General features: G+C 39.3%; 1 protein-coding gene across 2 annotated transcripts in view; it reads right to left on the bottom strand.

Annotated features, from left to right (window-relative positions):
• STXBP6 (syntaxin binding protein 6) overlaps positions 1 to 18,868 on the bottom strand; it is a 102,873-nt gene extending 84,005 nt beyond the window's left edge. For both annotated transcript variants that reach the window (XR_011725985.1, XM_071744307.1), the window contains exon 1: positions 18,729 to 18,868. The gene's annotated coding sequence lies outside the window, so the exon portion shown is untranslated. The remainder of the gene's footprint in view (positions 1 to 18,728) is intronic.
• Positions 18,869 to 27,406: the final 8,538 nt, after the last annotated feature.

Genomic DNA, 27,406 nt, shown 5'->3' with positions numbered 1-27,406 from the left:
ACCTCAAGGTAAGCTCCTTCCAGAGGTCATTTCTTCCTTCCAGGAAATGAAACCAGGAAATGTCATTCCTAAATGTCATTCCTAAATCAAACTAAACCAAAGAGAATACCTCACTATGTGACAATGACAGTAGATGGAAAAAAGGGAACAAGCTATTCCTTGGCTTCTTTTAGTATTCTGTTAACCTACTTTGTACTGAAGCAATTCCTGCCACTCAAACCTCAGTTACTTCTACATAATAGTTCAAACTCATAAAACCCAACCAAGTTGTCAGCTTATAAGCAGTGCACAGGCATCTTAAAAAGTATTATTAAAACGAGAAACCTGGCACTTTAAAACCAGAAACTACTGTCCATGTGTCAATGTAAAATTAGTTTGAGCAGCATTAAAAGAAATACAAACCTCAGTCTTCTAAACCCACAATTAAATCCTAAAAAATTAAGAGCTTTCTAGTTAGTATTTGATAATCATGTCATCTAGCACCTGGCAGACCAAAACACTCGACATCTCTCCTTCCAAACGACAGCCATTTATACTCATTATATGCATACACAGAGAATACAGCTCATGTCTGACAGATACATGTCCTGTTTGCATCATGCTTCATTACCTCAGGCTGCCAAGCATGCCTTTATTACATCATATTCTGCATTACACACCAGGCTAGTGGCCATACTTGTGACACATCAGCATGAGGTGACTGCAGTGCTTATGCAGAGGGAAAGGCACACAGCAGACTCACAGGTCACAAGGAGTCCTGCTGGAAGAGCTCAGCACTTCAGCAGCAAGCAGGAGATGGTACACTGTGCAAACTATAAATGTTGATGCTGACATGTGTTACAAGACAGACTCCTGAAGAGATCCTACAAACCAATCAAAAGCAGTGCAAGAGAATTAAGGCACAAGAAATCAAATAAAATTCTTATGTGTCTATGTGAAAGTGGATTAAAAAATTGTCATTTATACTGAAGCTGATGTTTTCACTAAACTGAAAGTACATAATGAGGTCATCAAATACCCAAAAGGAGAAGGAGACCAGAGATATGGTCAGAAGAATCATATTCATAAAGAGTAGTCAGTTGAAGCATTAAGATTAATCCAGTGACTCTCCACTGACAGTCAAAATCAAGTGAAAAAGATTAACTCCTATTAGATTTTCCTGATGGTTAATAAATTCCTCAAATACAAATGATTTCAGTTCCTTCAGTTACAAAGTTTCTGCTCTGTAGCAAGAAAGCTCAAGACAGAAGCAGGGAATGGTTTTCCTTGTTTTTCAAAATTAGCCTTAGACTGCACAGAATTTCTGGGATGATGAAACAGGCTTACTTAGCACACTGCCTAAAGGGAAACAGCCATGGAACATTTCATTTAGCTTCCTTTCACCTTCTTTGGAATTACTGATTTAATTACCTTAAAAAACAGCACAGGAAATTAAAAAGCATTCTTAAATAGTACTAAAAAGCATGGTGCCAGTTATCACCTTCTATCACAATCACAGAAAAGCATAAGAAAGCACATCTTCTTCTTTAGGCTAAAGAAGCAAAAGACATAATAAGAAAGAAAAATGGAAAGGTCAATCTTAATTAAAAGTAATCAGTGGTAACTCTGTTCCAACTAAATAAATGCCTGGAAACTGAAAATACACTGAAAGAAACACTAGATTTGGCAATCACCTTCATTAGCAGTATCTTTCTGCAGACCAATATAAGGTTTCCCCATTTTTCTTCTGTGACAGCATTTCCACATATGATGACAGGCTTGATATGGTTTGATTCCAGTATACCCACACTATTAAACAAACAAGGAAAAAAAAAAAGGAAAATAGGGAGGATCTGTACATAAACATCAAATTTGCAAGCTGTTTTCACTTGGGCCATGATGGTATCCATAGAGGAAGACTCCCTTTCTCCTCCTGTGATATTTCATAATGGTCTTTCTTCGATGACCCTCATAAACTTGTTCTGCTAAGCTGGAAATGACCAAGGAGCATTCCTGTGGCCACTGGTGGAAAATGGCAGTCAAATGAACTTTCTTGTTACTCTGAAATTAGGATATGGAAAACAATGCAGAAGAGAGGATCATTTCTGTTTCCAGAAGGTGATGTGTAACATCTGCACTACCAATGAAGTCCAGAGTAGCTCATAGAAATAATCTGCATTAATCAACAAACATTGGCATTATGCATTCTTCAGTATGACAGCAACGCTGCTCTTTTAAAATTTAAACAATAATGAGCTCAAATCCCACAGTGCTGATGCCTACTACTGATAGATTAAAACATCTGCTTGCAATGAAGTGTTCAGTTGCCTTAAGATACTGCAGCTTTAGAGAACCATTTCCTGGCAGTCTCATTATTGTACATGCAACAGAAGATCTCAGAAATCTACCACCTCCACCTCATAAATGAAAATGGAAAAAAAAAATAAAAATCATGTGACAAATGTTACCAATATATTTATAATTCTTTCTGGTGACTGCCAGGGACTCTGTCTCTTAAGATGTTACTGCAACATTTCCTCTACTATGCAGTTTAAGAAAAAAGTTTGTCTCCATGCTAAATCAGCACCAACATCCTTTAACATTATTCTGATACTCCACACACAAAGAAAATACTGGTTTTTTTCACCAGAATACTGCAATACTTGGTTAAGCTGTATCTCCTGTCTCTACTGTTTGGATGCATTTTTGAGGAATGTCATAAGCAATTCAAATCCCCAAATAACATTCCATAGCTTGAATATACAAAAGAGATAATGGTGTTAGCTAATACAGGAAACTAAATTATTTCTCAAATTCCCCAACTGATGGATCTTCAGTATGTAAAGCTTTCTTGTGTTACTGGCTTGGGGATTTTTCTGTGTGTGGTTTTGTTTTTCAATGGTTTTTTGGTGGGGTTTTTTGTTGGTTTGTTTTTTTTATGAAGGGGGTGGAGGAAGCACTGTGCAGGTGCAGGAAGAAAATGCCACAACCTTGGAACATTACCTACTGCAACCCACACAAGTCTGCATTTATTGACTTTCTGAGTGTGCTTTGTAAAGAAGGAAAATAACAGAAAAGTGACCAACTTGCAATTCTTACATAACTTTCGAATAAATGCTTGAAATCACCGGTTCTTGGAATCTCTTTCTTCCAATTCAAATATACTAGTAAACTGCATTTTTGAGCACTTCTTTAGGGGCTTTTACATCAACATTGAACAGTTTGCTTGAAAACAACAGGCCATTCCCAAAACAGCAGTATTCCCATTACTGCTGCCATCCTCAGTGACAATGAAATCAGATTAAGTTCACCTTCCCTTCATCCTTGTATTTGTCAAAACTCCAAATAGATAAAAAGTAGACTTCAGCTCTACTCCCTGGCTATACCATTGCTCTGCCAGCAGATTGTGGGAGATTTTCATGGAATGTTCTCAAACCAAATCAACACAGCCTCAGAAGCTCTCACAAGAAGTTTGTCTGCTCCTCTCCTCCACTGCACTGCAAAGGTGATGCAAGCCATGCTTCACAGCCAGAATGAAAGAACAAGGTCCTTCAAACACTGCCAGGTTTTCTCTGCCTTTTGTTAGGACAACTCACCCTTCTCAGGATCTTATTTCCCAGTAGTCAAAAAGCCAGCTTGTACAGCTGTGGAGGTGCTTTCAGTAAACCAGCACATTTGGTGCCTTGTAACTTTACTTTGGCACCTGTGAGACTGCTTAAAATAAAGGACAAATGTTTGCTGAGCATTCAGGTGTGTGTAGTATTCCTTCTAGCTTTTGCAAACATGTTAACTGCTTCAAGGTAAGTGACACCCACAAAGTCCCAGCTACAAAGCCCTCAGGACTGCATACATGGAAACTCAAATCACTACTCCCTTGTAGCTGTCACAAGTTCCTACTCTTTTAATCTAAAAGCAGACAGCCTGGTTAAATAAACTATGTATATATATATATCAGATTCAAGATCAAACCCAAATGTTAACAGTCCTTTAGCTGTCTTTGCTGCTGAACAACAGATTTACTGCTCTGGTGCTTTTTCACAACTCCAATAAGAACAATTCAGGTCTAATATTTGCTCATGCACAGCTCTAGAGTTGCCTTTGCCAGCCAGACAATTCTCTACTCTGATCATTTTTGAAAGGAAAGAGAATTGGCTTAAGTTGATGTTTTAGAGCCCTGTTAGGATAGAGTGGGAAGGGAAGAGAGCTGTGAGAATGTATGCTGAAGTTAAAAAAGAAAGTATTTTTAACTGAATTTTAATCAACTAGAAACTTGTCCTGGAATTGTTAAAATCTTATTCAGATTACTGTTATTAATATACTTTTGTGATGAGTACTCTTCACTGCAATGTGCATGGTATTCTACATCTTGCTAAACATCAAGGTTTCATACATTCTTGCTGGTAGCTTAACATTTTTTCCTTCCTTTAAAGTCTTCTCCTTTTAACATTAAGCATTCACACTAATCATAAACATAACCTGAGCAGGCATCCTGCTGCAACTTGTCTTTTAACCACTTGTAGTTTGGTGGAAATTTGATAAAGGGAAAGAACGGGAGATAAAAGCAAAGCAAGACAAATACATGACAGCAGGATAAGAAGAAAGAAAACTGAGAAGGAAAGGAGGTGCGGTTACTTTTCATACTAAAACAAGCCTGCAACAGGGACAGGGTAGAGAGAAGAAGAAAACCCATAAATGTCACACATTCAGTGGAGAGCCAGGATCCTGTTCTGTACACAAGTATCTTTAAAGTTAATGATGTTCTGTGCTCATTATGTTCAACAACTGCAGAAATACCAGAGAGATCTTCAGGACAGGCAGTTCAAGCTGCAAAGATAATTGTTTATATTTAACAACTCCTCCAGAAGCCCTCCCAATAAGCAAGGAAGGTTCAGCAATACACTTTTTAACAGACTTCAGCAATAATATAATACATTAAACACTGTATAAACAAAAGACAGAAACAAAGAAATCCAAACAAACAAAAAATACCCATACCTCACCAAGATAAGGCAGACTCATTTGATTTCTGAGATGCTTGCGGTACAAACAGTATTTGCATTCCTTCTCTGGTATGATCAGCTACTTTGTTACCAGAGCTCTAATTTTGAGACTTGAAGAGGGAAAGTTCTGTTCTTTAAAACAGACCTGGCTTAAGGAACTCGGTTCCATTTTCATCAACATTGAAATGAACCTCAGATCAAAGCAGGACCCTCATTCCTCACTATTTCCAAGCCATAGCAAAAAAAGACCCATAAACTCAAAGGCTGAATTCAAGCCTTGGCAGCTATAAGAAAATTAAAATGTTTTGGTTTGTTTTTGAATTACAATGTTTATGTTCAATGCAGATGTTTATTATGTATTTGAGGAATGATGCTGAGACAAAATATAAACTATATCCAGCATAACAGGTACAGAGAGGGCATTGATGAATCACAACACAAACATATAGACAAGGAAGTTTCAAAAAAAGAGACCAACTAAATATCATCCTTAAAAAGACCTGATCCACAGCGGGTACTCACATACATCTACACTTGCTTTCCTCTGGTTATTTTGAGTTACAGTAGCTGAACATGAACTATGGTAGCATGAACTTCAGATGTTTTCATCAAGATTCCAGTAACACAAAATGCTTTTTTTTAAAAGTGGGATACCATCACAATTCTGGTGCTTAAAAAACCTTTATTGTTCCTCTTTATATGTTAGAAAGGCTAAAAAAAAAAAAAATAATAGGAGTATAATGATTTTTCAAAGTTATTCTCCCAGAATGCTCTGGGAGAAAACAACCCTTAGGAGAAGCAAAACCAGCCAAACCAGAAACCCCTACATGTTACTCTGTTTGCCTGAAGAAAGTAACAAGCATTTAATTTTCAAAGAATACATCAGAGCTACAGGATCCATTACTATTTGAGAACCTTCTGTCTCTCCAAGAAAATTTCATACAGGAAGTACTGAAAGAACAGAGAGGCGACTCTGGAAAAATCAGCATCTATAACACAAGAGCCATGGGTGTAGGCACACATGATACAAATATTATTCTCACAACTTCTCAAAAGGCTTTAATTTCATTTTTACAAGGATACCAATTTGTCAAGAGATACATTATGAGAGCTGCTTCTAAATCCATAAGAAAGGTTCTGAGATTGAGAAGGGCAGAGTTAAGTGCATTTTGTGCTTTTCGCTATGATGTCAAGTGATGTTTCATTCTTTTTTCACACAGCAATCTTTTGTATGGCCATCTGCACAGCAAGTGAAAAAAGCAAGAGGTTTTTTAAATAAGGATGTGGGTATAGCCCTAATAGCCAGATGCATACATTGAATTCTTGGCAATTCATTATTTTTAGTTGCTCGCTCAGCTTGACAATTCTAGCATCATTTATATACTTGAGAGAGAGACTATTTGCTTACTGTAGGAAAGAACAATTTCACAGGAATCATAAAGAGAACTGAAGGAGTTCCATCTGCAATCAGGCAAGGATCTACTGTTAATAAACAGTATAATAATATCTACCATATATATATATAATAATAGTTCAGTCCAAAGTAAAAAAAAAAAATAATAATAATTCTATCAACACAACTGACCAATAAAGAAACTATCTACAAGGATTTACATTATCAATCCAAAACTTAATAGTGCTCAGACTACTTCCATTCTAAGGCCTTCTGAATACTGGTAATAAAATGAAGCCCTGCAAACAGACCATTGGTTTTATTCAGCTTCATACTCTATACAAGAGCAGATTTTTACTGATACCTGAAGTTTAGACAACTAATGTTTATGTCCCACTTCTAAACTAATATCAAACATCAAACAAAAAACCTGCATATTATGGATACACAAAGATACAAGTTCATCTCTTAAAGAGCAGAGGTCTCAAATATAGGTAGATTTCTAGTTATACATACACGGAATATACTAATTATGTATCCTAAATTTAACCCTTAATAAATGTTTCCAGCATTTCTAGTGTTCAAACTTTTTTAGAACTTTGGAAAAACACCAACACCAACAAGAAGAAGAGACAGCCCCTCAATGTCCTGTATCTTGTTATACAGATAATCCTACACTGAAATCAATTGCTCCTTTTAATGAAAGATTAGAAGACAACAGACCTAGTTCTCTTGCCTTTGAACATACATCACTATAATCTTAAGCATTATTACATACAGAATATTCTGTGCGGTATTAAGATATACATATATATATATATATATATATAAGGCTTGCCAGCACCCTATTCCAAGTCAAACAACCACTAACCACCTGATACTTGTCTTTTTCTTATTTTAGTGACCATTCCTAATTTCTCCTTTCACTACTAGCATGGCATTAGCTTATTTTGCTCCATTATAGCATAAGGAGAGACCATTTAGTTACCTAATAGAACTCCAGGGCTCTCCCCTCATTCATCTCCCAACTGTACCCACACTTTTTCCAGCTTTTTGTATGAGGATTTTCTGGAACAATCTATCCAGCTCCTCTAATTCAAGAGCATTTATTCCTAACAGCTATAATTTTTTCAGTGTGTGTGAACTATTTCAAATCCTCCTGTCACAGTGTGTAACAACATAGCCGGAAAGACACAGAACATACCAGAGAGTTACCCCTTATCATCAGTAACTTCATTGTTCTAGTTGGGAACTGTCACTAGAATGATAGAAGAAACTTTGTGAAAGGGAAGAAAAATAAAAAGTTGAGATAAATGGAAGCTAGAAAAGAAATGCCATTTGTTACTGACCCCAAAAGATACTTTGTTTTCAAAAGTTGGAAAAGACTGATTATTTTGATAAGGAAATAAGAAAATTAAGAAAGGTGAGAACTAACCTGTTGATGGAGGGAATCCATCTAGTAAAACCTTTTTGCCCAAAGATGCAGATGGATGTTTATGGGGAGGCATGATAAGGAAATACACACTTACTCCCTGAGGAGCTCCAGGGAACCATTAAAGGAGGTTTGAAAGAGAGCAGCTTGATGATTAGGATCATAAAAAGTATGAAAAGATGAGACTTGACAGAAGAATATACAAAATTATAAAGAGCAAGATCAGACTTAGTAACTCACAGTAGAGACCAGGCCATGGGAGGATATGCTGAACTAGTGCTACTGGTTCATTGATCAGATAAACACCTCTAACAGCTTCCACACCTTGATGTTAAGAAAGCTACAGATTGCATCTCTCCATATTTCAGTGGCATTGCAGCCTCACTTCCTCCTGTTTCAGACAAGCTTTGAGGGAGACTTCTGCACTTTTAGTATTCCTTTTCCATTTTCAGAAGAATTTATTCAGTACAGCTTATTACAATGCATTACACAATGGTTTGGGTTCACTTTCCTGATCCCTGATACTCTCCTGCCACCCCTCATCACTCTCACTCCCCTCCCAGTATTCACTGGGAGTATTCACAACCCCCAATCACTGAATGAAATAAAAAAGGTATTTCTGTTACTGCCAGCAAAATTATGTATTTACTCATCTTTCAGAAGAACAAGACTCCCCTTCAAAGTTTTACAGCCATAAATTGTCACCTCTATCTCATACCAACCACCCTTTTAGAAGGGGGGTGAAAGGTTGAAATAATCGGGCAAAAATTAATATAAGCACCCATGTAAAAGCAGGGCATGTCTTATATGAAGCTCATTTAAGTCTGTACTGTAAGAACATTAAATAAATCCACACAGTAGAGATAACATAAAGAAAAATGGCCCTGGATTAACTGCTTTGTCACCAGCAGGAACTAAGCAAATGCAGTGGTGTAACTGGTTACCAAACTAGGTCCCTACAAAACACCCAGATGCTACCTACACCTTCACATGGGTGGCTTTTCTTGCTCCACCCGTGAAATTTCATTTCCTTCTGATGCAGAGACAGAGTAGGTGCACAAACTATGTCAGACTACAGAGGAAGACATAACAGATGCATAAAGAAGATGGCAGAAAGGGTAATAGTCCATATAAGCCATTGCCTATTTTACTCTTGAAGCTGGTAACTGGTTTGATATAAACTGGAAAGGGGAATAAGTTCATCTTTTCAACTGGGCAAGATTTGCCATGGCATAAATACACAAATTAAAATAACAAGGGACTTGGAATGCACACTGAGATGATTTCAAGTCTTACTGAATTGCTTACAGGAAAAAGACTGGTACCTTGGCAATCTATAAAACCAGGAACAGAAAGACAGAATATTATCACAGTTTTACTTTGGAAGTACAACATAACCTTAATCAACTCACTGAAGGTCAGCTAGTTCAGCAGCAAATGAGGGTTCATCACACCCAGCTCACAAATGTATGGAAGGGCCCAGCATCTGGCAAGAGCTTGTGGGACATGGGGTGCCAGGTCTGCTGAACACCAGGTCAGTGCCACAGGGTCACCCAGCTGCCACCTCAGCCCAGTCACCTCTCTGACAAGGGGCTTAAAGGAACCCTCACTTAGCATTCAAAGAGGTGCCTGGGTTACTGGGAAAAACAACACCTTCCTGTACTTCGCCCGGTAACCACATAGTAGAAAGAACAAGTCCCCAGTCGAACAGAGTTGGCTTTTGAATTACTATCAAGAGTACTTTCACACACACAAAACAGTCAATATTTAAAGTATTCCAAGGTTTCAGATAAGTTATTTGAAGACATCAGCTGCTATTATTTAAAACAAGAACCTAACAGCAAGCTATTTCAACATCTTTACCATGCACTGCTTCAACAGCTTCCATAGGGGACAAACATGACACAAACAAGCGTCCATTACCATTGGAGAATTCTTAGGGGTTTTTTTACACAAAAATCCAAGAAAACCCCAGTAAATTACTGGTGTCAAGAGAAGCAGAGTTGCAAATAAGTTCCTATCACTCTCCTAACAGCAATGCAGAAGTACTGTCAGTGCACTAAGTACAACAGGATGTTGTACATGAATACTCTCATGCATAAGCATTCATTTTTATAAGAAAAATAAACTAGAAGATTTATACACAAGTAACTAGATGAAGGACTGGACCAGAGACATCTGGGACCATGATAAAAGAGTTTACAAGCCTCATGATAACCACTTACTCTCCTACTCCAAAGCATCACTGCCTCTTTCACAAAAATATCCACCAAAAAAAAGGTTTATTTTACAGTCATTTACATGACTAAGTCCAATATGTATGCATATGCATATATATATATATATACACTCATACACTTTTTAGTTTCGGAAAAAAAGTAAACAGAATAAAAGAATTTCTTAGCTGACGGAGGTTACCTTTGAAGTTTTCTTTGTAGGAGATTAACATGAGTGATTTTAATGACAAGAAAACCACACAAAAAGCTATCAGAATTTAAAATATTTTAACTTCTTGTTCCCTAAGTTGAAAGATTGTCTAGCAACTGAACAGAATTCAAAACTAGTTGCCTTTTGTGTTATTCTGAGGATGTGAAGGTGCCCTATATATTGTTCACATATACTGGATTCCTTATTCCAGCTACAGGCATTTTGGATTCTTACTCCCTTTAAGTATTAATGCTTCAAGTAGTAACTTAAGAGTAATGCTGGCATATTAATCTTCTGTTAGATAAGGGATCTGACTTAAAATGTGACACTGGACACACAGGTTTCATTTTTAAGATGCTGAATGTCATATTTAAGATCCCATCAAAGAATTAAAAGTAACGTAATTTATAGGTTCCAACTTCATCCTGACAAACCTGACAGATCAATGAGTCCTCTTACCTTCACAAAGCTTTCCCAAGTGACACCCACATGCAACTGATCCCCTGGGCTGGGGACAAGAACCACCCACAGCTCAGTATTACCTTGGTAAGCTGAGGCATGCAGGGACAGTGAACTGTTAAGATGTGTAAATGGGACATAACCCAACAATCATAGCTTGCATCACATAACGTGTACAGTCACAAAACTGTAGTGCTTCATTCCCACCTCACATAAAAGCTATTTCTGGTCATGCTTTCTACTGCTTACTGAAGTAATAACATTCCTATTTTGTGAAACACTACAATGCTCCAATTCATGCTCTCAGGGCTTCAAACTCCTTCCACTGACTAGACAGGAAACAAGGATGCCTCAGGTCAGGGCCTCGTCAGCAGCCTGGAGCAGACAGCACATACTCACAAGGACCAGCACAAGGTCTGACTTGGAGAAAGAGAAAAGACTCTACTTTAAGCTCAGATTGATGCACAAATGCAATCTGTGCTAAACTGCAGGGCTTTGTAACAGCTTTGTAAGATACAACCAGTCATCATAAATAAAATTCTTCATCTCAGATTTGGGAATTTTGAGAATATATATACTGTAACTATAGGCTTAGCATCTGAGAAAAGTATGTCAACTAGTCCCATAACTATATATTAAAGAAATGTCTAAAATCTACCTAAATACACAGTTTATGGAACAGTAAAGCAACTCCATGGGACAAAACATGCCTAGCTTCTCTGTGTAAGTCCCAGTGAAGTCAACTACAGCCTTTTCCTTACTTCCTATAGGAGTTAAATTAAGTCAAAATCTTCAAAAACACACTTCAATTTTAAATTTCTGTATGCCTATGTTAGGCACTGGCAAATTGAAAGTGATCTAAATACCTTACCTTAAAGTAACCTCTGTCAGCTAACATAGTCAAAGTAGTTGGTCATGCAGAAAAATTATTAAAAACATGTAAATATTCAGCCTTAGTCACATTCTTCAAATAAGTATCTTGCTACATTACCAATCATGTGCCAATTGGTACTTCACATGCTGGCAAATCATTCTTTGCTTCTCTGACAGCTGAAAATGCACAGACTACAGTAAAACTGATTTTTTCAAACGTTAAATGAACAATTGGCACAATTTCAATTCTCCTAAAGTGGGGTTTTATTAAAACCAGGCAAGAATAATCCTTCCCCAAACAAAGCACATTTACTGAATTTCTGTGCTGATCAAGACAAAAATTAATAGTTCTGGCACAACTTAAAACTTTTCAGATCTAGTAATGAAGAACTCAATTCCTTCTGCCTAGAAATGAAATAATCCTTCCCCTATTTTTAATACAGTATTGACTCTTAACGTGACCTGCTAACAACAGGAGAGTACATTGAGCTTGTGTAGCAAGGTCTGGTAGCTGGGGAGGGGTGATGGGGCACAGGGGTGGCTTCTGTGAGAAGCTGCAAGAAGCTTTCCCTGTGTCTGACAGAGCCAATGCCACACAGCTCAAGAGAGACCCTCTGCTGGACAAGGCCGAGGGAAAGAAACTGTGCAATTGCAGCCAGAGAGAAGAGTCAGAATATGTGAGAGCAACAACTCTTGCTGACACCAAGGTCAGGGAAGAAGAAGGGGCAGGAGGTGCTCCAGTCAGTGAAGAAGAGATTGCCTTGCTGCTTGTGGTGATGACCACTGTAAGGGAGGCTGCAGCCCAGAGAGGCTCACAATGGAGCAGATATCCACCCAAACCTTGACCCAGAAGCCTTTTATTATTTTCTCTACCCTGTCCAGCTGAGGAGGGAAGTGACAGAGTGGTGGGCACCTGAAATCCAACCTGGACCAATGCACCACAGAGAGCAAGGCAGTAAGGTGAGAAGTCAGAAGGAAAAAGAAGGGAGTTCATGTTAACTTTTCTGAAAGATGCCGACAGAATACTGAAGGGTCCCAATTTAAGATGGCTCAGAAAAAAGCTCAGAAAATTTCAGGTCCAGAAAACAAGAAATCTGTTCCCCTTGAGAATGCCCCCCTGACCTCACTCAGATGTCTGTTTACAAAACAAGGGAAAAGAACAAAACAAAACCTGTTAGATTTTCTTCCTTAACTACTGAACATCTGAATTTGCCAAGAGCAATTTCATTCTTACATCTCAAAACCGAACAATTAAAAACTATTCTTAACAGCTTTTCTTCTAACGAGACAGGTATAATAAACCTGAAAAAGGGACCTGAATAGGTCCCATCCAACCTCAGCTGTTCTGTGATTCTGTGATCTTCTGTTCTTTATAATTTTGAAGTCAGATTTCTTTCTTCATGTAATAACTTCTAAGTAGCTATAAATTTTAAAATTACAAAATTAAGTTGTGAATTCTGTATTTCAACACCTACCACTTACCTGTCTTTGAGAGACTGAGGGCAGCTGAATTTAAGTTCTTTTGTTTGTAAAGTGACACCAGACACTTTTTTGCCTCTGCGTATCTCCTAACTTGCATACAATGAAGGGAAGTGGCAAAGGCCACAGGTACAGAGCCCAGCTGCGGAGCTGCAAATCAGCAAGGATCTGACAGCCACCAGCAAGCCAGTAAAATGTCACACTGCATTCCCAGACACAAGTGGAGCACATCTCTGAGCATCCATCCCTTCTCCAGAGCATGCTGCCAGAAAGGCTCATGCCTAACACCAAGTCCTACAGAACAGCTGAGTGTCTGCTCTCAGAAGGTAGGGCTGTTAATTAAGCTACAGTGTACAAATTCTCACTGCACAAAATTAGCTGAAGTGTTTAATATTAAAGTCAGACCAGTCATTCATTAATCTCTGGGTATCTCAGAACATTTGGACACTTTATTAGTATCAAGAACCTGCCATACAAGCTCAAGAAAACAAATGCACTAACAGGAACTCACTCAAACAGTGTAATACTAATCTGTCAATAATTGATCATATTCTTTCTTTCTACACATGACTAGCAATGATGACCTTAGCACTGTGTCTCTTTAAATGAATAGAGAAAGTTGATATGCTCAGGTAATGGCCCACGAGTGCAAACAACTCAGGAGGAAGCTTGTGAACATCCTAGAACTTCTAATTACCAAGAGAGAATTTGCAAGTGTGGGTCAGATATGGCCAAGTATTTGTTCTTCCTCCAAAATATACCAGCAAGAGAAAAGGTAGAAATGGAAATGAAATGATTTCCAAGTTTGCACTTCAACAATCCTGAAAAATGCCTGAGCAAATTTAGGGAATTAGTTTTGGTTCTGTGAGCAAATTATTGCAAGATATAAGACAGCATTTCCTAAAACAAACTGCATGGATAGCACAGAATTGCCTAAGTAAAGGAGACCAAAACTGAAGTGCATAAATAACAAACTTGTTGGCCAGCACAGTTCCAAGAAGAAATTTTAAGAACTCCCAAGATGGTTTTTGCAGGTGAACTACTGTGAAGCACCAAATTTTATAAAAGTTGCATTGCTGATCTTACATTATGGTGCTGCTTCAAACAAAAGGAATTATTTCCACAGCATTACAATTTTATTCATTATTAAAGCAGGTTTGTGTTGGTTAAGTATAACTGGAGTAGGAGTAAGCTAACTTCCTGTGCTGAAATCTGATTCAAAACAAGTTTGTTATTTATTATCAATGAAGGTTTAACCGAAGGGTTTTACACTAAGTGAACCTACCCTGAAACCTCTTTTCCAAAGTCTCTCCTTCCAAAGTGTTTCATACATAGATATATAATTTGGGATCTTTCCCAGTTATTAACAGATCAGTCTGTAATTACAACACCCGAATTTTATGGTATTTGGAAACATCTAAAAATCACACGCAGTGCCCAAGAGAAGAAAATCCGTGGAAAGTATGTGAAGTTTGACACATAAGATGGTCAATGAGGAGGGCAAGGGAGGGGTAGGGAAGAGAATCTTTGAGCCAGCACTGCTCTCATGTCTACAGCAAGAGTAGAACCAAGAAAGGGAAAGTCTGGCTTTCAGTGCTGCACATTATTCCATATCAGCTTATTAATAACTCATGTTCATAACTTTTAATAACTCATGTTCATAACCACCAATAAGAATTCTGCCTAGCTAAGCAATCTTAAACACTCATAACACTCCTGTTCTATTAAGGAAACCAAAACACTACAGCTCAGAAAGGTCTAGAGTTTTTTCCCTTGGGGCTACTGTCATTTCATTACCACTAACTCTGACCTACACATAAACATCAGAAGCTCACAACATTAGGCACACAGGTATATAAACCTAGCTCTTCCAAGCATCAGAAATCCAGTATGAGCACTATCTTGTAAAGAACACAGCCCCACCTTTCCTGGAACATTATGGTCCAAACTGTTCCCAGACCTGCAGCACTCCAGCACACCCAGGAATCCTTTCCCAACACTATCTGCCACAGAAGAATTATTAAAGGAGCACATAATATTCTTGAGCTAACCTACAGTCACACAATTCCATTTGCAAAGGAACTAGTAAAGAAGCCTCCACAGAGGATCTGTATCACAGACCTCAGGTGCAAAGGCAGTCTGCCTAAGCTTCAGACAAAAAAACAACCTTAATGTTCAACTGTGAGCCCTCGTGTCACAAGGAACAACAAATAACAAGTCAATTCGACCTCTAGCAAATGCAGACTGGAGAAAGAAAATGGACTACCAGAAGTTATTTTTTTAGGATGGAGGGAGTTTTGAAAGAATTTGGATAAGATGATTTCGAAAAACAGTCTGGTCTCTTTTCTCCCCTCAATTACCCAGTGAGTATATTTCACGAGTTTATTTCTGCTATACATAGCCTCAGAAATGCATTTGCTTCCTGAGAAACCAACATTCATTTCTGTGATAGCAGCTTATTCAGAGGCGAGGGGGGAAAGGGCAGTAAGAGTCCTCTCCCCCTTCCGTCGCCCAAACCAGAGGTTCCCCCCTCCCATCACAGTCTAAACATTCAATTACCACTTAGGTAGGAAATACAACAGTTCTTCTGTTGTTAACATATTTTTCTGGGATAAAAAAACCCCAAAATAAACAAACAACCAAAAAAAAAGCAAACAAACAACCCGAAAAACTAAACACCAACTAGTTTAGTTGTTCCCTGTTAAAGATTTATGTAACTAAGGAATACTATACAAGAAGCAACCAGAAACAACCAGGTGCCATGCACTAGCACTGATACTGGATTTACCCCAGCCTGTGTGGGTACTGACTCAGAACAATAAGAAATTGTCAAACCAAAAGCCTAAATTAAAACACCTTTCTATACAGGTAACACGGTGCTGCCTGCTGCAGTCATATGCAAATGTGTATTAATGAATTTGCTGGCTTGTCTTACTACAATACAAATTATTGCCAAGGCTTTTTATTAGTTCATCCATTTTTCAAATCCTCAACATCACTAGAGACTGCCAATCAAGGACTAAGCAAATTAAGTGTCTCTTGAAGGGCCTGATTTGTCTCTGTACACACATTAGCTACAGCGTTCCTGTTTGGCTAAAAACAGGAGGAATCAATTTATCTTACCATCATGTTATCCAAACACGGGCTTCCAAAACTGTGATTAAAACACTTTTTCATACAACCTTGGCAATGTTAACTTACCAGCTGTACACTGGAGAGGAAACATTAAGTTACAAAGGAAAAAAAGAGAAAGAACAAAGGAAGAAAAGAGAAAGAACAAACGCACTATTTAGACAGTACACCTCCCCCCAAAACAGAACAGATTCAGCATTTCACAGAATTTTATTCAAAATAAAACAGAAGCCATCTTATCCCAAATAGTTTAAAAAAAACTGCAATTTTTTTTAAAAAAAGTATTAAGTTCTCTAAAATGTATGCTTTAATCTACTAACAACAGTACAAATGCAAAAAGCATGTATTGATTAGTAACCTTAACTAAGTAATGAACTCCAGTGTAAGCGCGAAGTAGTGTAAAGAAAAAAGCAGACAGCTGGGACACAGGGGGTAATCCTTGTACTAAAGGTTTTGCAAACAGATTCTTTTTATATTATCCTCACTGCCTAAAAATCCCACATGCACACAAATTATGTGATCTAAACATAAATGTGAAAGAAAAAAAAAAATCTTTCTCTGATAATTTTCATTGATTTATCTTAGTTCATTTTTAAAGATGCCACCCAACTTCTAGGGCTTACACTTAAAGAACTTCAGGAGAATGCACAAGGGAAATTAGTGTGGCCTAACTACAACATAAGTGCACTCCCCCAGGCAGAAAGGCCCTAAAACATTTCACTGAAAAATCCCTTTCTCAAGGAATCTATCAAGCAGACTATCATCAACCCCACGGGGGATCATTCTTCCTAGGGGCAAGAAACTGTACAATTATATTTCACAGAAGGTGAAGGAAAAAATATCCCTAGTCACCATCATGATTATGCACCCTCAAAAACTACTGCAGTTATTTCTTTTGTGTGCATTACTTCAAAAAACACCAAAATTTGCAGTTTTTAAGGCCTCACTAAAATAGCTAAATACACCTACAGAAAAATTCAGGAGTTAGAGACTGTTTGAGAACTAAAGTCATGGAAAAGAAACGTATGATTTGTGAATGCATTGACAGCAAGGTCCAACTTCCCTGCCCTCTACTTATTCCTCTTATAGACAGCAGGTCAGAGACCTTCTCTACAGTTACAGAATCACAGAATGGTTTCTGGTTGCATCACCTGGTTCCAACTCCCTGTTATGGACAGGGACACTTCCCACTTGCCCAGGTTGCTCCAAGTCCTGCCCACCCTGGCCATGAACACTGCCAGGGAGGGGACATTCACAGCATCTCTGGGCAACCTGTTCCAGTGTCTCACCATCCTCACACTAGTGAATTTCTTTGCTAATATCTAACCTAAACCTATGCTCTTCAAGTTTAAAACTGCAGTCAGATCTGCAGCTTTCCTTGGATATAATCAAGGAGAATCAAGGTACTATATTGCCATCTTCCAGTACTTCAGGAAGGAAAAGGTTAAGGCCCTGTCTGCCCCAGTAACATTAAGGACAAAGAGATGCCAGATGATCCCCCAACAACACTTAGAACTCTTAAGAGAGGTGTCATGGGTCTGTGGAGCCCGTTAAAGCAATGAAAAGCAGAAATACCAGTTCTGACTCACAAAAGGAAAGCAGCCAAGCTGAAGACATCCTTTTCAGATAGCTTATATTTAGAGAAAGATAGAGGAATTTGCAAGTGATGTAATACCTAAACTGTAAACTCCTTCACTTGACAGAGAGCAAAATAAGAAGAAAAAGGATAACACATTTCTGCAAATAATGGTAAATATTTCCTTGAGCTTCCGACTTCAGCAGCATCAGTGCGAAATGAGAGGATAAAGAAGACATGTTCTAAGTTTTACTTTTCCATTAGCAAAGCTACTTCAAACCGACTGCACGGAAGGCAGCGGTGGCCGTTTCACTGGACTGTCAAGGTTACTCCTAAAACACTGTGCTGGAAAGAGACAAGATCCCCTTAACGTCTGGCCGGTTTGGCGCTGCTCTGCACCCCTGGACAGCCCCCCCAAGGAGGAACCATGGGGCAGGACCACCGCCGAGGTGCACCCCAGGCTCCCGGCAGCAGGCGGACATTTGGGTGGGAGTCAGACCAGCCTCCTGCTGGGATGGGGGGGTGGCTGCAGGGCCGGGACCCACCCCGCCACCTCGCTCCGACGGCGAGGGAAGGGAGGGCTGCGCCGCCAGACGCGCCGCTCGCCTCAACCCCACCGCCCCTCCAACCACGCTCTGCGGCTGCGGAGCCCCGCGGGCTCCGGTCTGCGCCCGCCCCGCCGTGCGGCTCGGGAAGAGCCGCCTTCCCTCGAGGGGTAAGACCCTGCGGCCCCGGCCCGGCACTCCGCGGGGCACCGCCGGCGATCCCGGGGCAGGAGTGGAGGCGGCGGAACGCCACGGTGTAGCTCGTGGTCACTTCGCTGCCCCGCTCCCTCAGAGAGCTCCTCGCGCGGGCGCCCCGTCAGCCCCAACGGGACGGGCGCGGCGCCGCCACCACCGCGGGACCCGGTAGGCACAGCCCCGCCCGCCCCACGGCGACCGCGACCCGCAAGACGGGGGCTTCTGCCCTCGCACCTACCTTCCTGCCGGCTCGGCTCGGCTCGGCCCCGCTCCCCTCTTCGCCGCGGCGGCGCGGGCGATGCGCCGAGTGCCGTGCCCCGCGGCGGCGGCCGCCGCGCTGCCAGCGCCGAGGCGTGAGGGCGGCCCCACGTGCGCCGGCTGCGCCAATCGGGGCCCCGCGGGCCGCCCCCCGCCCCCGCCGCCGCCACCGTCCCGGGCCGCCCGCGAAACCCGCGGCGTGGCGAGCGCGGGGGGCGGCCGTGGAGAAGCGGTGGCAGGGAGCGCAGGAAGCTGGTTGGGGAGGCAGGAGGAAATAAGCGCGTTGGGACGGGAGTTTGGGATCGCTGGAGGGGAGGGAACAAAGAAACCCCAAACGCTGCTGATCGCGGGCTGGGCGCCGCTTCCGCGCCCGCGGGGCCGCTGCGGAGCCGGGAGTGGCGGCGGCAGCACCGCACGGCGGGAGCGGAGGGCGGCCGGGGCGGGCCCCACGGGGGCGGGATTCCGCCGAGACCGGAGCTCCGCGGCGCTGAGCGGGCGGAGGCGCCCGGCACCTGGGTTGAAAGAGTTCAGCCGGGCGAACCTCCAAAATTAATGTGTAAAGCGTCATTTAAGCCCTCTCGGGAGTTTGGCAGCGCTGAATGTGCCGAAGGAAACACAAGTATCTTCCCCCCTTGTCACAGAAAGCCCGCAGTGGAGGGGTCGGGTCTGGCGTTCCCGACCGGCCCGAAGATAAATCAGAGCTTCATCCAGGGGCTGGAGAGCGCTGGGTCCCTGGGGTGAGCAGGGATGCTTAGGCCCACGGGGAAGCATTAGACTTCAAGTGAATATCGGCTGTTAATCCGTGCTCAGAGGGTGATCTGGAAACAAATCCTGCTACTGTACTTCTCTGGATGTTAGTGAGGTGTCCAGTGTCAGCAGCACATTACTGGAGCTGCTGCATGCTTGCCAGAGCAATACTGGGAATGTGATGCTTGAAAACAATAAGTTGGTTAGTAAGAAAATAAACATTTCTAGCATACCAAAATATTTTTGTACTTAATTTTACAATGTTTAATTTATAAGGCTGCATTTTTGTATGACTGTCAACATGAATTGTAGTTACTACAGTTTCCGTTAATTAATGGAAATGTAAGTTGATTGTTTGCTTGCTGTGTGTGCATTTTGATCCCATAATTTAATGTAATGGTTGTTGATGTTACACAGCGGTGGTTGTTCACTACTGTCTCAGGTTTTTTACACTTAGATGTATTACTGCATCTTTAGAGCTCTTAAAAAAAATCTCTAAAATCCTTTCAATGACTCATTAATTTTAATAAATTTTGCGTGGCTGTCGTGGAAACAGGCCAATCTACTTTTGTTGTAGGCAGCAGCCTCTGTTCCCATCTTATATAGAGAGAAGTTTGGCTCCCAGTGACCTTTAGTTATCCCTATATATTACATTTTTTTCCCAAAAGATAGTTCCCTTGTTTGAGTCTGGTTGCCAATAGAGTTCAACAGCTCCATCATTATGTACTTCTGGCAGCTGCACAGCCATGACAAGAAAACAGGGAATGCAGGACACAGTTCTGAAAGGCAAAGTTACTTTTTCATGTATGTAGTAGAGGTAGTCAGAAACTGAACATTGAGACCCTCAAAGAGTTCATCACTACCTTTTATAGAAAGATGAACTTGGAAATATCCAGATATGTGATCCATTTTTATCTACTAACTAAATACCAAGTCTTTTAAAATGTTATTTTCAAACTACTCTGCAGCCATACAGCCTGGTAACACTGAAGTCAAGATGGTCGTTTAATTGCCTGATTCTAGAAACCAAGAAGATAGAAAGAGTATGCATTCAGAAACACTAACAATTACACTTTTCAGCCCTTTTACTATTTACCCCTTTCTCTTCTTTTAGTTCTAGTGTATTTTTTCTTCTCCTGTATGTTACATATTTCAGATAAGAGTAGAAATTAAAGTCCAGCTTTTATTTTTGCAGCTACTCAGACCTTTCAAATGTGTCTCATTTTTGCTTCCACCATCTTTTGAACTGATATTATTTGAGTTTGGTAAATTGACTGCTGCTGCTTGAGATGCTAAATTCTATTGATGGGCTTTGGTTTATGTAGCCTGTCATTCACAGTGACTTGTACTTCTCTTCTAAAATGTCTTCTTCAGTATCCCTGGGGTTGTCAGGCTGAGTGACATGCTTGTGCTCATCCATTGTTCTGCTCCTACAACTGGATAAATTTATTAGTTAGACAGATTTAGCACACCAAACTGTCCATCAGGCTTCAGCCTTCATGCCAAGTGGATCTAGGCAAGCAAGTGGGTTCACACCACTTGTTTAGCAGCTCTAAACCGCACACGAAAAATCTCTTGGACAACCAAGAAAAATTATTTGAGCGCCTAAGGGTTCTGCAAGTAATATTTGGTACATTTAAATTAATATATTTGAAAGATTAATACCCACAGCAGTATGCCAGACTCGTTCACAGAGCTTACCATCTTCATAGTAGAACAGGACATGTGTTTGTGTCTCTTCTACTCCAACTCAGAGTCTGTTATCTCAGCACAAACTAACCACACCCCTAACTTAAACATTCCGTGAAGCAATCTCTGGGCAAGAGGCAGAGCTTAATGTGTTAATAAACTATATGGAGAGAGGAGCTGTGTCCTGGACTTTGGATTTCTCAGGCTGCAGTGCAACAAGAGACAGAAATAATGCTGTCATCTGTGCAGGGTTCTCCTCTTGCTAATTTTCTAGCCCTCAGATCAGAAAACCCCACTTGGCAAATCCAAGCCTGTAATTAAAAGTAATGAGGTGAGCCAGGGGACTTGGATGGCCTGGGCAGGCTCTAGAGAAGCTGGTGTTCCTGTTGCCTAGTGGGAAGGCAGCCAGCCTCAAAGAGTCAAGAGGTCAATTTGTGGGGAGCTGATAGCAGGAGGTGCAACGTAGGTAAAAGAAACTGTAATCTGTAATGAACAGGTATATATGCTGCAAAACTACAGCATATCCCTCATGTTTCATCTGAAGGACTGTTTTTGCTTCTGAATGAAATAAACAGTATAGCTTTTTCTAATGATGAATGATGCATCCATATGTAAGGAAGTAAATGGACAAAATTGCATCTGTTTGTTGTTTTTTTTTTAAAGGTACAAATAAGTTTTGGACATAAAAGTATGCTTCCCATAACCCTTGCTGAGTAAAATTTTCTGAATTCTCAGTGGTAGCAAGTTTGTTAATAAAAGGAAATTTGCTACAATCCACCTCACAGAATGAATAGGATTTAATAATGTTTGAAAAAAAAGCAGTAGGTATCTATGCACTGCAACACAGATAAATTTATATTAATAGATACAGATTTCTGGATGATAATAAGGTCATTTAACAAAGGGCTGCCACCACTCTGTTACCCATGGAGGGAGAACTCAGGAATTCTGTACTTCTTTGAGCAGCAGAAGTTACTGACAGGTAGCAAAGGAGACATTCCTTCTCTCTGCTCTTTTTGACTCTTCCTTTCCCACATAAGAAAGAGCCCCCTAAATACTTTCTTCTATAAAGCTGAAAGATCAACCAAAAGGATTGAGGCTGGGAAAATAAGTCACATTGGACTAAAAACATTTTGTAGAAACACCTTGGACACTTGGGATATTCTACAGCAGGATCTATGGGATATGCAAAGCAAAGCAAGTATTTAATCAAGGGACTCCTATCTAACAGAACCATAAAACAAGATCAGGAAGTTTCAATACTTCAAAGTATCAATAATAGTCCTGCATGTGGAGGATAATGTTCTACAAGATTTTTTTTTTTTATCTTTCTTGATAAAAAGAAATAACAGGCAAAATGAAGCACTGCAAAAAGAAGAATAATATTTTGTTGTAGTTTTTCACCTCTTTCTTCATTGACATTTTCTAATTTTTATTTATTTCCTGTTTAAGCTAAGAGTAATATCCCTAACTGCAAACTCAGGTCTCCTCGAAGCCACATTTCCAATTGCTAATTAAAATGTTTAATTAAGTATGAACACTGTCCAAAAGAAATAGCTCTAATCCCATTTTAATTAAGATAACATCAAGATTATTATCTCTCTCTCCTCCTCTCTCTTTATATATATATCTCTGTGCGTGGAAAACCCAAATCCCAAATTACTGGGATACATCAGAACTGTCCAGCTTCCTAAAATGAGTGTTCAGGAACCTCTTGTTGTCACAGACGGGTTTAAAAACAGCTACATAGTAATTAGATGACAAAGTGTCACCCATGACTGGTGATATCTTGGAAACCTTCCAGACACACAGGAAGGCAGTGTGGAGCATAAGTGAGCCTCATATGTCTTGGAAACATTTGTGACATTTTCCTAAATTTTCTGACAAAGATGCACTTTTCTGACAAGCCATCCAGTGGGTTAGGCAGCAGTGGGAGCATTAAAGGGGTTTGATTAGTGTGTGCTTATAGGACTTGGAAGACTGTAGGCTTTTATTAGATCTGGTTGGCTTAGTCACTAATTACAGGTTCCTCTTTGAACAGCAGATAAAAATCTCTGCATAATGTTTATGATTACCAGGGGAGTGACGTCACAGGCTGCCTGGCCTAACAAAGAGTGTATGACTTGACCACAGAAATTCTAGTGTGATTTGTAATATGGAATACACCATAAAATTATATATCATTTGCACTACGTGCCTTTCTGTTTATCATCACTAAGTGGTTAGTAGCACAGCCATGTGGAGACTCGTGCTAAAGGTCATGGGGTTGAGTAAGAAATTCAAGGACTTTAGAAAGGTTAGAAACATGATTTTGTAACACTTAATCCAAAAAATTTTACAACTGAGGACCATTTTTCCTTGGAGTCAAGAGTACTTTGAAAGTTTATAGCAATTATTTGAAAAACTCCCTTCATAGTAAAGTGGAGAAAAAGCAGACAGCAGAATTTACTGTGCTGCCTGTACAAAGTGCTAGCGTAATGTTTTATTAGCTCTGTAGTAGATCATGTCCCAGATTAGCTGATACAGATATGTTCCTTCCTTAGAAACAAGTTCTTTTTCAATTCAACTTGTGGTTGTGAATAATAAAAAAAAATTATAAATCTGATTGTCTTGGAAATGCTTTGTTCTCCCAGGAAAGCATTCAATGTTTTATTTTTGTAATACTGCAGTAGCTATAGGCCCTAGTTTTGTTTCAAATGTAAGCCACTTATGGTTTTATATTTAAAATATAAAATGTAAATTAAAATAGTATTTCCCACAAAATAAATATTGTGTTTGAAAGAGACTGACAATTCTTATGAGGGGGGTTCTAAAGAACACATAGATAGATAACTGAAGATGTACCATGTGCTGGAAGAAGTAATGAAAGGACATTTTTTTAAATTGTAGTATTATAAATATTATGATGCTGATTTCACAATAGTTTATGAAGATGCAAAATTTTCAAAAGCTCCTTGATCTGACCTCTGTTTTTTCATATGCAAATAACTAAAGTAAGTTCAAACTATCCTCACTTTCTATGTGACTGTGAAAGATGGCTGAGTGCTGTCACCTGTGTGTGCACTTGTCTGGAAGCATAACTAATCACAGATGTGCACACACATAAACAAACACCCTCAATCACAGTTTTCTGAAAAAAAATGTTAGCCAGATGCTTTGAAGAAAAATGTAATCCTACGAGAGACTCAAGGCTACAAAGAGAAATCCTTACAGCAAACTGGCAATGTGATGGAATCTTAGTGTTATAACACATTGTAACTGAAAAGAAAGCATCACATACTTCATGTTTGATTATGACTCAAAAAATAGGACAAGACCTTACACTTTTCTAAAGTTGAAAGAAAACCAGGAACGATTCTCTGCTTAAGGCCAGCACAGAAATTCAAAACCTTCTTGGGAAAGTTTTATCCTGATATGGTGCTGGGGGGGTGCATGAGGAGGTGAGCCAGGATTGTGGCAAGCTCTGCTAACAAACCTTTGCTTATAGAAGAATCATCATAGACAGGGCACAATAAGTAATGCTTTTGACATATACACTGATCTATTGAAAATTTTCACTCACCAAAATTGCTTCTTACACTTAAAACAGAAAATCCATATCTCCAGAGCAGTTGATTCAGCATCAGTCAACAATTGAAAGAACATAAATCTCATAGGAGCTTCAAGATCTTTCCAAACTTCGTTTTCTCTGAAATTCAGATATATTTTTCTAATGAACTTTTGTGTCTGCAACCAGTCTTGACAAAGACACAATAAAGCAGACCTGAAAATTGGTCCCAGAAACAACTGAGCAGTGTTAATTTTTTTTTTTAACATGAATCTGTAATAACATTAGATTTCCTGTGTTTTGTTCTGGGTTTGGGGGGGGCTTTTTTTTTTTTTTTTTTTTTTTTTGTCTTCCACTGACCATCTCTCTGCATTTTGTGAGGACACATCAAGTTGAAAATAGTTTCACAGTTCTCCATCATAGACGCAATATATAAAATAACATTAATTTCAGGGCTAGATTTGAATCTGCTTCTTGTAAAATCAATCACAGGCTCTGTTAAGGAGTTCACTGAAAGAGGTTCACCTATTGCCAGTGCTAGAGGTTGTGCTGAAATTATGTTAGGTGCAGTTCATATGGACAGGTTCTTGGACAGGAATGTATGTAAGAGGGAGAATGTTGTTTTGCAGAATAATGAGGATTATTAGTTTGGATTCCAGCTACAACATGAAAGCTGTAAGATATATGCCCACTTTAATGGCAAATTAAATCTTGTCTTCAAAGGCAGAAAGAATCAAATTGATGGTGTTAAGAAAACAATTAATAGGTGAATATGTTTTTAAATGTTTTTAGGTATATTTGCATCTATATCCTAGATATAGGTGTAGATAGATACGTACCTGTGGAGGTCCTGCTTAACATTAGCACTTTACTGGAATAATCCAAATCCTCAAAGACTCAGTACAAATGTCCTGACAATTTCTGCAATAGAGGTGAAACAGCTTTATGCAGTGAGCCCTAAGGAATGCAAAGCTGTGTAGTTACCCATGGCATGGGCTTTCTGGTGCCCACCAAGACTGTCAGGAGCAATAGGGCTCACAATTGTTACTTCAGAGAGTGTGGAGTTAAGTCAGATCCAGCACTGTAAACATCTCAAAGTTTTGAAGGGTCTCACTGCATACAGCAAAGGACAAGAGCAAGCATGCATATTTAATACCTTTTGAATTTCATTTTATATTTAAGAAAATAATTTTCAACCCATACGTAGCATAGTACCCAGCCTCTCCAATCATTTAAAAAATCAACTAGGGGAAGTGAAATAGCTTTGTATATTCTGACAGCAAATTAAATACCCAGTGGGCAATGCTGCACTCATGATTAGCTCATTAATGGCACTATTCCCTGAGGGAACCAGTCAAACCTTCTTTGTCAAAATAAGTAGCTGTGCAGATATGTATACTCACACACAGATAAATATACACACATATATTTTTATAGAAAGATAAAACAATAGATGTTCAGTTTCTTTATTTCTTGCAAAACTGAAATCTATCAATACTATCTTTTTTGACCGAAATTCTCTTATCAAATAATACAATTGATAGCACTATCAGGTTTCTTTAGATACTGAAAATGCTGATTTGAAAGCTGTAGTCAATATATAGAGAGACAATATTGGGCAGGAGGGGGAGGAAGTGAATATATTTACAGTAGAGCTTTTGAAGAATTTGAGCATATCTAATGGAAAGGTGTTTTGAAAATTAACAGTCTTGAGGATTTAAAAAAGGATGAGTGACTTTTCCATCATATGAAAAAATTACTTTCACCACAGACCAGAGATCTGGTCTTTCATCTAGTGATCTTTCATCACTATGGCCAGAGATGTTTACTTCCCAAGGACGACTGTAAACTTCCCAAGGACTCAAAGCTTGAGCAATGCTCAGAGATAAATTTTAGTGTTGTTCATTCTGAAAAGCTGTCATTCTCTGTATGATAATAAAAATATTCAAACTAACTTCCTTTCATGCCATTATTTATGTTGCTTATAAACATTTCTTAGGATAAATTAGGTAGACCCCCTTTGCAAGTTAAGCTTTGTCTTCATTAGGCTTTATTGTTAACACTTCTGATAATAATAAAAATTTTTAAAATGGTTTCTAGATTGATTTTTCTTAGTTACATTTTACTTTCTGTGAACTATGGGAGGAAAAAAACATGACAAAACACTCTCTTCCTAGGAAAGAAAAAAGATAACTAAATATGAAAACCAAAAAATCTACTGAATATATTAAGTTCTCAAAGTACATTCAGTATTGTTAGTAGAAAAATTCCTTGTGAAAAATTTTAACTAATGACACACAAAATATTAGAGTGGCCTTTTGTTGATAATCTATTGGAGAGAAATAATGACAAATACCGGTCAATAATAAAATCCAAATTTTTTTTCCAACTAAATAATCACTCTCACCCACTGAACACAAACCCCAGATCTATTAGCAAATCTCAGCAGCATTCTTTTACTTATTCTACTTTTCAGGCTTATGCCATACTACTGGATAACTGAGGAAATAAAATCTATGTAGAAAATGAGGACATGTGAGAAGAAGATATTGTACACAGAATTAATTTATATTCTATTTCTAGGCCATTTAGTTGTCATCTGGCACATTGTCATAATTTGTTTTGTTTCACTACTATGCTATTTTTAGCCTGCATATCTCTGGCAAACAATTAGG

This window comes from Heliangelus exortis, chromosome 5 (genome assembly GCF_036169615.1).
Source record: "Heliangelus exortis chromosome 5, bHelExo1.hap1, whole genome shotgun sequence".
Classification (NCBI taxonomy): domain Eukaryota; kingdom Metazoa; phylum Chordata; class Aves; order Apodiformes; family Trochilidae; genus Heliangelus; species Heliangelus exortis.
This window is presented reverse-complemented; position numbering and strand designations above follow the sequence as displayed.